We start from the raw sequence: 9,808 nt of genomic DNA, 5'->3' as shown, positions 1-9,808 counted from the left end.
AATTTAAAATCCAGTGTATGGTCAATCTGTGGTCATGAATTCTACCTGAAATAATTCTTTTTCTCCATTTAGACGTAAAGAGCCTACAAATCTCAGGTAGAGGGCTTCGGTTTCTTGGAAGCAAAGTAAATGTGGTGGGTCTGGGTTCAGGAGAGAGGGGGATATTGATTGACTCATCTCTCCTACCCTCCAAGAAAAAAAGAGAGAGAATATTTATGCTAAGGCAAGATCCACTACAAGGCAGGGAGCATTACCTTGGGAAGAGCATCTGTCCAGGCCACCCATCATGTTCTGAACACCTACAGCATGTGGGCAATCAGGGAATTTACACATCTTCAGATCTGCTGTACTGTCGGGGACAATGCTACCATTTGTACCTAAGATGTTGAAAATGACTCTTCTATTTTCTCAGGCAGCTTTGGGATGATTTCAAACTTGAAAAAACAAATTGAGGGTAAAAAATTACCTCCTCTTCTTCCTCCTCCTTCTGCTTATCTTCTTCCTCCTGTTTTTTCTTCTCCTCATCTCCCTCTTCCTCTTCTTCTCCTCTCTTTCTTCTTCTTCGCCTTCTCTCTCTTTTTTTTTTTTTTCCTAAAGGACGTTCCATTCCAAATCAGTGGAGATAGTCTGTAAAATTCTAGATTTTGTTCGAATGTTCTCTTCCATGTAGAACAGCATTCTTTCTCTGTTGGCAGAAGCAGCCCTTTGTCTAGGCCAAAGCATGGCCATAATCCAGGCCAACAGTAACAACGGCTTTGGGACATATTGCTATTTGTTACCAGGATGGCTTAGAGCACATGACTTACCCTAAACAAATGAACGCTAAAGGTTTGGATTACCAAGGGCCATACATTTAAACCCACTCAGCTTATCTTTGTTGGGGCTTACCTCTTCAAAGACAGCCTCCTGCTTTAACTCCTACTATTACCTGATTCTCTGTTTTAGCAGAAATTTTTAAAAAGCCTGGAGAGACTGATGCTTCGGAAGCTTCAGTTGCTGAACCACCACTATAAGGGAGAGAGATCTGCGAGGAGCAGCAGCTCTGCCAGCAGGGGTCAGCCCTGCTGGCTGCTCACAGCAGGTAAATTGCTTGACATCACAGTGTCAGGAGTATGGCCTTGAGAGTGAGTAGACTGGGCTGAAATTCAGGGACTTCAGCACTCACACTTTAGTTCTCTTTTTCATTATGTTCTCCTTTGTGTTACTTTTCATTATATTCTTTTCTTTTTTTGTTATTTTGTCCTCTTGAATGTGTAATACTTTTACAAGTGTGAACACAGAAAAAATATAAAAATGCATGTGCTTAGTGTCTTTTTCTCTTCTGCCCCTGCTCACTTTGCTTGCCTCTTCTCTGACACTTATAGGTAACCTTTGTTATTAGATTCTTATTGTTCCTTCTGGTGGTTTTTTAATGAAAATACAAGAAAATTTGAATATATATTATTATTTCCCTTCCTTTCTTATCCCCAAAGAACCTTACTATATCTACCATCTTGAATCTTGTTTTTCTCATTTTCAGTATCAGAATGTACTAAATGTATAGAATGATCTTCCTGGTTTTTACAGGTGCCAGTGTTTCACTGCATGGATATACCGTACTTTATTCAACTGGCACACTATTGCATTGTTTCTAGGCTACTGCTGTTAGAAATAATGCCACGAGGAACTGCCTGGTGTATATGTCCTATGTATGCTGGCATGCCTGCAGAATTACCTTTGTTGGGGCAAAAGATAAATGCATCTGTAATTTCAGCAGTGCTTGAGCCACTTAATGGATAGGCCATGTTAGGCCAGTTGATTGTCCTCGCAGATCCTTAATTTCAATCAGGTGTGAAATGCCCACCTCCTCCTCAGATGGTTGTAAGGATTAAATGAGGCAATGGTTGTAAAATGCTTAGCACGGAACAGCACTCAATAGTAATAGCTGTTAATTGTCATTAAACAGAAACTTTCAAATCTGGCAATCCTTTTGTCTCTAGGGATCTGGAACAGACTTGGTCTCCTAGTAGGTGCTCAGTAAATATTTACTGATTGAGTACCATTGGTAAACTATTGAGATGTTATTACTTGCTTCATTCCATGTCTTTTCATGAAGACAAATCTCTTTCTGGTCTCAGGATTAATTGTACTTCTAAACAAGCAGTTTGATTTTCTTCTAAGGACACCAGATCATGCAACGGATGGTGTTTCCCTCTTTTCACCTTGGCTGCTAGGAGACTCAGAGTCCAATTTGTTAGTCTCCTCTAGCTAATATGCAGACCATTACAGCAACTTAGCAGCAGCAGCAGCAGCAGCAGGGCAGCTGTATCGTAAATCAGAGTTTCTCAAACTTGGCTGTATAGAATTACCTGGGTTACTTAAAAAAAAATCCTGATGGCCAGGTCACATCCTATACCAATTAAATCAGGATCTCTGGGAGTGGGACTCTGGCATCAGAACTTTTTAAAGCTCCTCAGGGGGCTCTAATGCACAGACAAGTTTGAAGATAGGTATTCTAAACTAACCTTACCCCTAGCTTTATCTCATTTTTCCTATCCTTATTTTTCTTCCATGGTAACAAATTTTATTTCTCTCATCTTCTCCATCTGTATCTTCACCTTCCACATGGAAAGTAGTGCATGGCTTAATGCAAGTCATCAATAACACGATGCTTGGCAAAAGAAGAGGTAGAGGAATAGAGAAGGAGCTCGGGTGTCTCTCTAGAGAAAAATTCATTTATTCATTTATGCATGCATCATTCATTTATATTCAGCAAATATTTATGAAGTGCTTTGGGCTCAGCTTCCCGTTTGGGGACCATGTTTGGTGAAAATAATGCCTTAGAGAGATTCTTCCTAGTGAATGTGTTCTTTAGGCAGATGATAATTTCAGGTTATCTGATAGAAGCTGTGCTTCTGACATTTCTTTCTCCCTCCAGGGAGGCTCTTGGCGTTTATCCAGAGAAACATCCTGACATCTACAGGAGGGAGTGGTGAAGAACCCAGAAACATGTCCATCCCTAGAAGGCGTCTTGGCCCCAGGAAAGCCAAGTATTTGTATGACGAGGCATAGAGTAGATTTTGGCTTATGTCTTTCATCACTTGGCTGAGTCCTTTGTCAGATAAAAAAGTAGCAGCTGAGAGCATTAGTGGAACAATCAGCCTAAGCTCCCTGTGAGAGAGCAGACAGGGATGAGGAGGCTGGGTGTGGGCCGACGGCAGCGGCAGTGATCGTCATCCACATAGACCCACTGAGCTCAGAGCCCTGCGGCACCGGCCAAGAAGCACCCTTAACTGCGTGCAGGATCCTCGACTGCCCCTCCAACAGGAGCTGTCCCCGGTCAGTGGTGAGCCCAGACAGGACAAACAAAGTAAAGAGGCGCCTGCAGGCCCCTGGCCACAATTTGGACTTCTTTTCTGAAGGGGGACTCTGCTGATTCTGTGGGCCTGGCTCCCTCCCTGGGGGCAGTATGTAAGCAGAAGCAAGCCAGCAGCAGGGGCCACCCCTAAGCTGGGTCGTGCCTTTGCAGCAGGCTTCCCTGCCAAGGTGAGAAAATGTGAGATGCTCCCCAGCGGGTGCAAATATGTGGAAGAAAATGGAATGGAATCCATCCCCCACTGAATTCCACCCTCACGCTATGATTTGCTCTCGTGTTCAGTTCTTCTGTATCCAGCTAAAGGCTTTCTGTTGGAATGAAATTAGAACCAAAAGGAGATGGAGGAGCCATTGTGGCCAAAGATGACACTGGAAAAGGTGGCAATTGGTGGCCACCTTGCCTCTCCCCAACTGGTCAGAATCCCTCGGATAAACAAGCAGAATGTCCGCAGCACCTCTGGTGCCCACTGCGGCACTGCAGAGCCACTGTGTACCCTGGGGCTCTTGCCACAGTGGGGCCCTCAGACCCCAGAGACCCTCCAGCCTCGCTCCCCTGGACTCCTCCTCTCCTTCCTTTTTTTCAGGGGTTGGGGCTCTGCTGTCCCCTCAGCACCCACCTCCATGATGTGAACACACTTACCCAATTCTGGAAGGATTTATGCTCTTTGGAGGAGCAGATTTTTAAAGCCAAAAGGTTTTGCTGTGATGGGTGAAAACACAAACAATAATACCACCAGAGCCAGGCCCCTTGGTACAGAGGCCTGAGCAGTCAGACTTGTTGGTAAGTGGGGTGACGTGGTGGGGTGGGCTGGGGGGCTCTCCCTGGATCCCCAGTGAACCAAGTACTCTTAGAGGAGTGAGGACCAACGTGTCTGCTCAGGTTTCTTTCACCGAGAGGCAAGCTCTGCAGATTGAGGCCCTGGCTAAAACCCATGGCAAGGCCTTGAATGGGAGCGGCTTCTTCTGACGAGCTTGTTGGGCCCACTGCGCTGGGCTCTGCCAAGAAGCCATCTGAGCATTTGCTCTAGTGCTGACGTAAGGAAGTGATTATGACTGGAAACTTGAATCTGGAATGCTGTCTCTTTAGGCCCAGGGTACTTCTAGTGCGCTTTGCTGGGTAAAACAGGTTTTTCCAGCTCCGTGGGTGGTCTCATGGCCACTGGGAAGAGCATCTAGCTGGGAGGTTTGCACTGTGGACCTGCCTTGGTCAGTCACCTGCTGTGTGACTTGGGATAACTCACTCAGCGTCTCTGGGCCTCCTGTGAGTGTTTCAGCCTTTTCCACCTCAAGACAGTTTATGTAATCAAGTGTGTTATTAATTTGGTGTCATTTCCTCCCCCCGCCCCCGTAGTTTCTGTAGACAGGGAATGGAGTTGCGCTAAAAATAAACTGGCGAAGCCAAAGCGTACATACACAAAACCCCTCGGCATCTCTCTGCTGAGTTTCACTTGTCAGGAAGGGCTGCTAAAGGACAGCTTGATTCTTCTTTATGCAGTTGTCTGCAAATGGCACTTGAACGAAAATATTCCCTTTCATCTCTGTGACAGAAATATGATTCAGTAATTCTTTGTGAAAATGTAGATGATACGCTGCCGTAGTTACAGTGAGTTAGGTTTAAGTGGCAAATGCCTACTGATAAAGACTTAATTAAAGACACAATAGCAGTGGGAGGTCATTATAGTAATTACAGTCCCGGTTTTATTGTGGGGGCCCAGTCCTGAACTGTAGCAGCGCGTTATCGCTACAGAGCGTCTCGGTGCGATGAGGCCGTGCTCAGCCTCCGTGTGCTGAGACTGTCGCTGATGGTGGGATTGGTGCTTTTTCTGCGGATGCCATGGTTCCACTTTATTTTAGCCTAGGTTTTGTGCCTTATTTAAAATATACGTGATAAATCAGTCATCTCATGCAGGGCATTCTGTTTCATGTTTCCTTGGACATGTGCGGTATGTGATGGGTTGTAAATGTGCCCCGGGTCTTCTTTGTGGCAGCACATCCATCCATTAGCCTTATAAAGGGGAATTCTGAGGCCTCAGAGAGCAAAATGTGGTAAGGCCAGGAATCCTATGCTTGCCTGGAGTGGAGCCATGGGTGGTGCCTTGGGAAGGCCGGGAAGAGCCTGACTTCGGAGTGGCTGTGAGGTGTGACAGGCTGTTGTTTCCCATGTCTGAGCAGCTCTGCAGGGCCTCTGCCTCCAGCTCTTTCCAGGACGCTGTTACTTTACTTGGAGTGTCCTGCTCCAGGCCAGATTGCAGGCAGAGTGTCTTTGTGCATTTAAGGACAAATCCCTCCCCAGACTTGCAGGAAAACAGCAGGATCTTGAACTGGGTTTCTTGTCATATAGGTTGGAATGTTGGTCAAAGGATAAGAGTTGCTAGCAGTTTGCCACTGTGGTTAAGAATATTGTCAGCATTATCAATGATCTCCAATCAAATAACATAATATTGGTTAAATATGAAAGTCTATCAAAATGTGAATCTTCTAAGAAAGTAGAATTGTGGTTGCTAGAAGCTTAGGGGAGGGGACACTAGAGAGTTATTGTTGAATGGGTGAAATGAAAGTCACTAAGTCGTGTCTGACTCTTTGCTACCCCATGGACTATATATAGTCCATGGAATTCTCCAGGCCAGAATACTGGAGTTGGTAGCCTTTCCCTTCTCCAGGGGATCTTTCCTACCCAGGGATCAAACCCAGGTCTCCTGCATTGCAGGCAGATTCTTTACCAGCTGAACCACAAGGGAAGCCCATTGAATGGGTACAGAGTTTCAGTTTGGAAGATGATAAAGTTCCAGAGATGGATAATAGTGATGGCTGCAAAACAATGTAAATGTACTTACACCACTGAACTGCACACTTAAAAATGGTTGGGGCTTTCCTAGTGGCTCAGTGATGAAGAATCTGCCTCCCAATGCAGGAGACATGGGTTCAATCCCTGGCCTAGGAAGATGCCACATGCTGTGGAGCAACTAAATCTGTGTACCACAGCTACTGAGCCTGTGCTCTAGAGCCTGGGAGCGGCAACTGCTGAGCTCACGTGCCGCAACTACTGAAGCCTGAGCACTCTAGAGCCTGTGCGCCACAATAAGAGAAGCCACGCAATGAGCAGCCTGTGCACAGCAACTAGAGAATAGTTCTGGTTTGCCCCAACTAGAGAAAGGCCCATGAAGCAATGATGACCCAATCAGCAAAGCCAAAAATAGCTAAGTAAATTAAAAAAAAAATAGTTAAGGTGGTAAATTGTAGGAAATGCCAGTCTTCTGCTTCTTTGAAGTCTGAGATAAGTAGTTTGTGGTTATTAGGTATTCTGTTCACCAGGTGAAATTGTGAAAGGTTTTATCCTTTTTCCCAAAGACTCTCCTTTTTTCTGACTCTTTCCTTGATGTTAGCTTGCCTAATGATTCTTCAATAGGCATTTCTGTCCTATTTCTGGTCCCTGACTAGAATGATGTAATGACATGTACAGATTCAATAAAGTGAAAGTCACACAGTTGTGTCCGACTCTTTGTGACCCCATGGACTATACAGTCCATGGAATTCTTCAGGCCAGAATACTGGAGTGGGTAGCCTTTTCCTTCTCCAGGGGCTCTTCCCAACCCAAGGATCGAACCCAGGTCTCCTGCATTGCATGTGGATTCTTTACCAGCTGAGCTATCAGGGAAGCCCTACAGATCCAGTAAGACAGAAATAAAGCTCAATATGCACCTTCCCCATCATTCTGTTGCTAATGCTGGAAATGGTCTGAGTAGCAATTCATCCCTTTGGATTGCTTTAGAAGCCATGGATAACTTAAAAACCAAAAGTACATGTAGAAAGGGGTTCCTTGACTCTTCCGAAGTAGTCCTAGGCTATCAAGGCTCAGATGAAATTAAGTGGGACCCCACCAGTCCCCCTTAGGTTCCTGTGTCCTGATACTTCTTGAGCTTCTTGACTGGTTCCTGACTTTGGTTATTGGTTAAGACCTTGGCTAATAACTTACTTGATTTGGCTGGTCACAACTCACAGCTTTCTGGTTGGCTCTAACTTTGCTTTGCCTCAACTGACTCATCTGCTGCCTCCTAGCCCAGCCTTGTTATGTAACTGCATCTCTTCTGGCATCTACCTCCAGCAAGTCCCAGGTTTGGGTTTAATCACATTTCACCAGTGTTCAGGGGCTTGCATTAAAATGCCAGAAATCTTCAAAGGAGTGACTACTCTGCCTGAGCCACCCAAGGGATTAAGTTTCAGAAAGGGAAGTGGATGATGGGACTAGGATGGAGAGAAATATTCAGTAATGGAAGACTTTAGCATCTCATTCTCAGCAATTGATAGAACTAGTAGACAGAGATCAGAGAGGCTACAGAAGACCTGAACAAACCATCAAACAGTAGGATCTCATTGACATTTATAGAATATGTCACCTAACAATAGTGGAATATACATTCTGTTCAAGCACTCATGGAACACTTGCCAAGATGGACCATATCTTTTTCCCCTTTCTTTTAAAAGAATTAAAAAATATTTTTATGTGATTTTAAAGGATACTTTAAAATATTTACAGTTATTACAAAATATTGAATATATTCCCTGTGTTGTACAATACATCCTTGAGCCTATCTTACACTCAATATTTTGTATCTTCCACTTCCCTATCCCTGTGTCGCCCCTCCCTCCTCTCCCCACTAGTCACCTCTACTTTGATCTCTATATCTATATGTGAGAAGATAGACCATATCTTGAATCATAAATCAAGCTCCAAAATTTAAAAGAATTGAAATATTTATATTATTAAACCATAATGGAATCAAACTTGAAACAAATAATACAAACGCAGCAGAAAAAGTTCCAAATACTTGGAAGTTAAACAACACAGTTCTAAACAACTCATGGATCAAAGAGGAAACCCCAAAAGAAATTTTAAAAATATGTAGAATTTAATAAAAGTGAAAACATAACATATCAACAATTTGGGATGTGGTGCTACGAGGGAAATTTAACCACTAGATGCTTATGTTAGAAGAGAGGAAAGATCTCAAATCAATAATCAAAGTTTCTACCTCAAGGAACTAGAAAAAGACCCAAAGCAAGCAGAGAAATGAAATAATAAAGGGCATAAATAAATAAAATTAAAAATAGAAAAATATGAATGAAACAAGTTAGTCATTGAAAAGAAATTAATAAAATTGATAAATCTCTAGCAAGAAAACAGATAAAAAAGAAAATACACAAGTCCTCAGTAACAAGAATGAAACAGAGGGTATCACAACAGATCCTATAGTTATTGAAAGGATAATAGGGCATTATTACAAACAAGTTTATGCTCAGACATTCTAAACTCAGAAGAAATGGACCAATTTCTCAAAAACACAAGCTACCAAAAACTCAGCCAAGATTAAACGGATAGTTTAAGTAGTCCTATAATTAATTTAAGGTTGAATTTGTGATTACGTAGCCACTGAAAAAGAAATCTCCAGGCTGAGATGATTTTACTGAGAGGATTTTATTAATCATTCAAAGAAGTATTAACACAAATTTTATACAATCTCTGCAGAAACTAGAAGAAGAAGGAATACTTTCCAATTCATTTTATGATGTGAATATTACCCTGGTTCCAAAATCAGGCAAAGAGAGCACAAAGAAAAGAAAATTATATGCAAAATATCTTATGAACTTACATAAAAAAATTTAGCAAATAAAATCTGACACTGTGTAAAAAGAATAATAGACCATGACCAAGTGATATTTATTATAGGTATGCAAGAATAATTGAATATTTGAAAATGAATCAATGTAATCCACTAGCCCAACATCCTATCAATTGAGGGAGAATAAACATTAGACAAAATTTAATACCTATTCCTGATAAAAACTCTAAGCATATTAGGAACAGATAGGAACTTCCTAAAACTCATAAAAATCCTACAGCTAACTTAGTGGTGAAAGACCGAGTACTTTCCCTCTAAAACTGGAAACAAGGTAAGGATATTTGCCCTCACTACTCTTGTTCAATGGAGTTCTGGAAGTTCTAGCCTCTGTGATAAGATAAGAACAAGAAATAAAAGGAAGACAGATTGGAAAAGAAGAAATAAGACTGTGTCTGAAGACAACATGATCCCAAGGAATCTATAAAAAAACCTTTAAAAACTGAGCTTGATGAAATCAACACACAAAATCAATTGCATTTCTTTATACTGACAATGAAGAAAATACAGCACCATGCACAACTGCTACAAAAAATGAAGTGCTTAGGTGTAAATTTAACAAAACATGCAGAATTTGTACGTTGAAAATTACAAAATGTTGCTAGAAGATCAAAATACTTGCGGAGACATATTGTAGATCAGAAGATTCAACACAATAAAGATATCAATTCTCTCTATATTGATTTATAGTTTAATGTAACTCTTACCAAAATCTTAGCAAAGTCTTTTGTAGACTATATAAGTTTGTGCTAAAATTCATATAGAAACAGAAAAGCTCT

The sequence above is a fragment of the Capricornis sumatraensis genome, chromosome 1, assembly GCF_032405125.1.
Source record: "Capricornis sumatraensis isolate serow.1 chromosome 1, serow.2, whole genome shotgun sequence".
Taxonomy (NCBI): Eukaryota; Metazoa; Chordata; class Mammalia; order Artiodactyla; family Bovidae; genus Capricornis; species Capricornis sumatraensis.
This window is presented reverse-complemented; position numbering follows the sequence as displayed.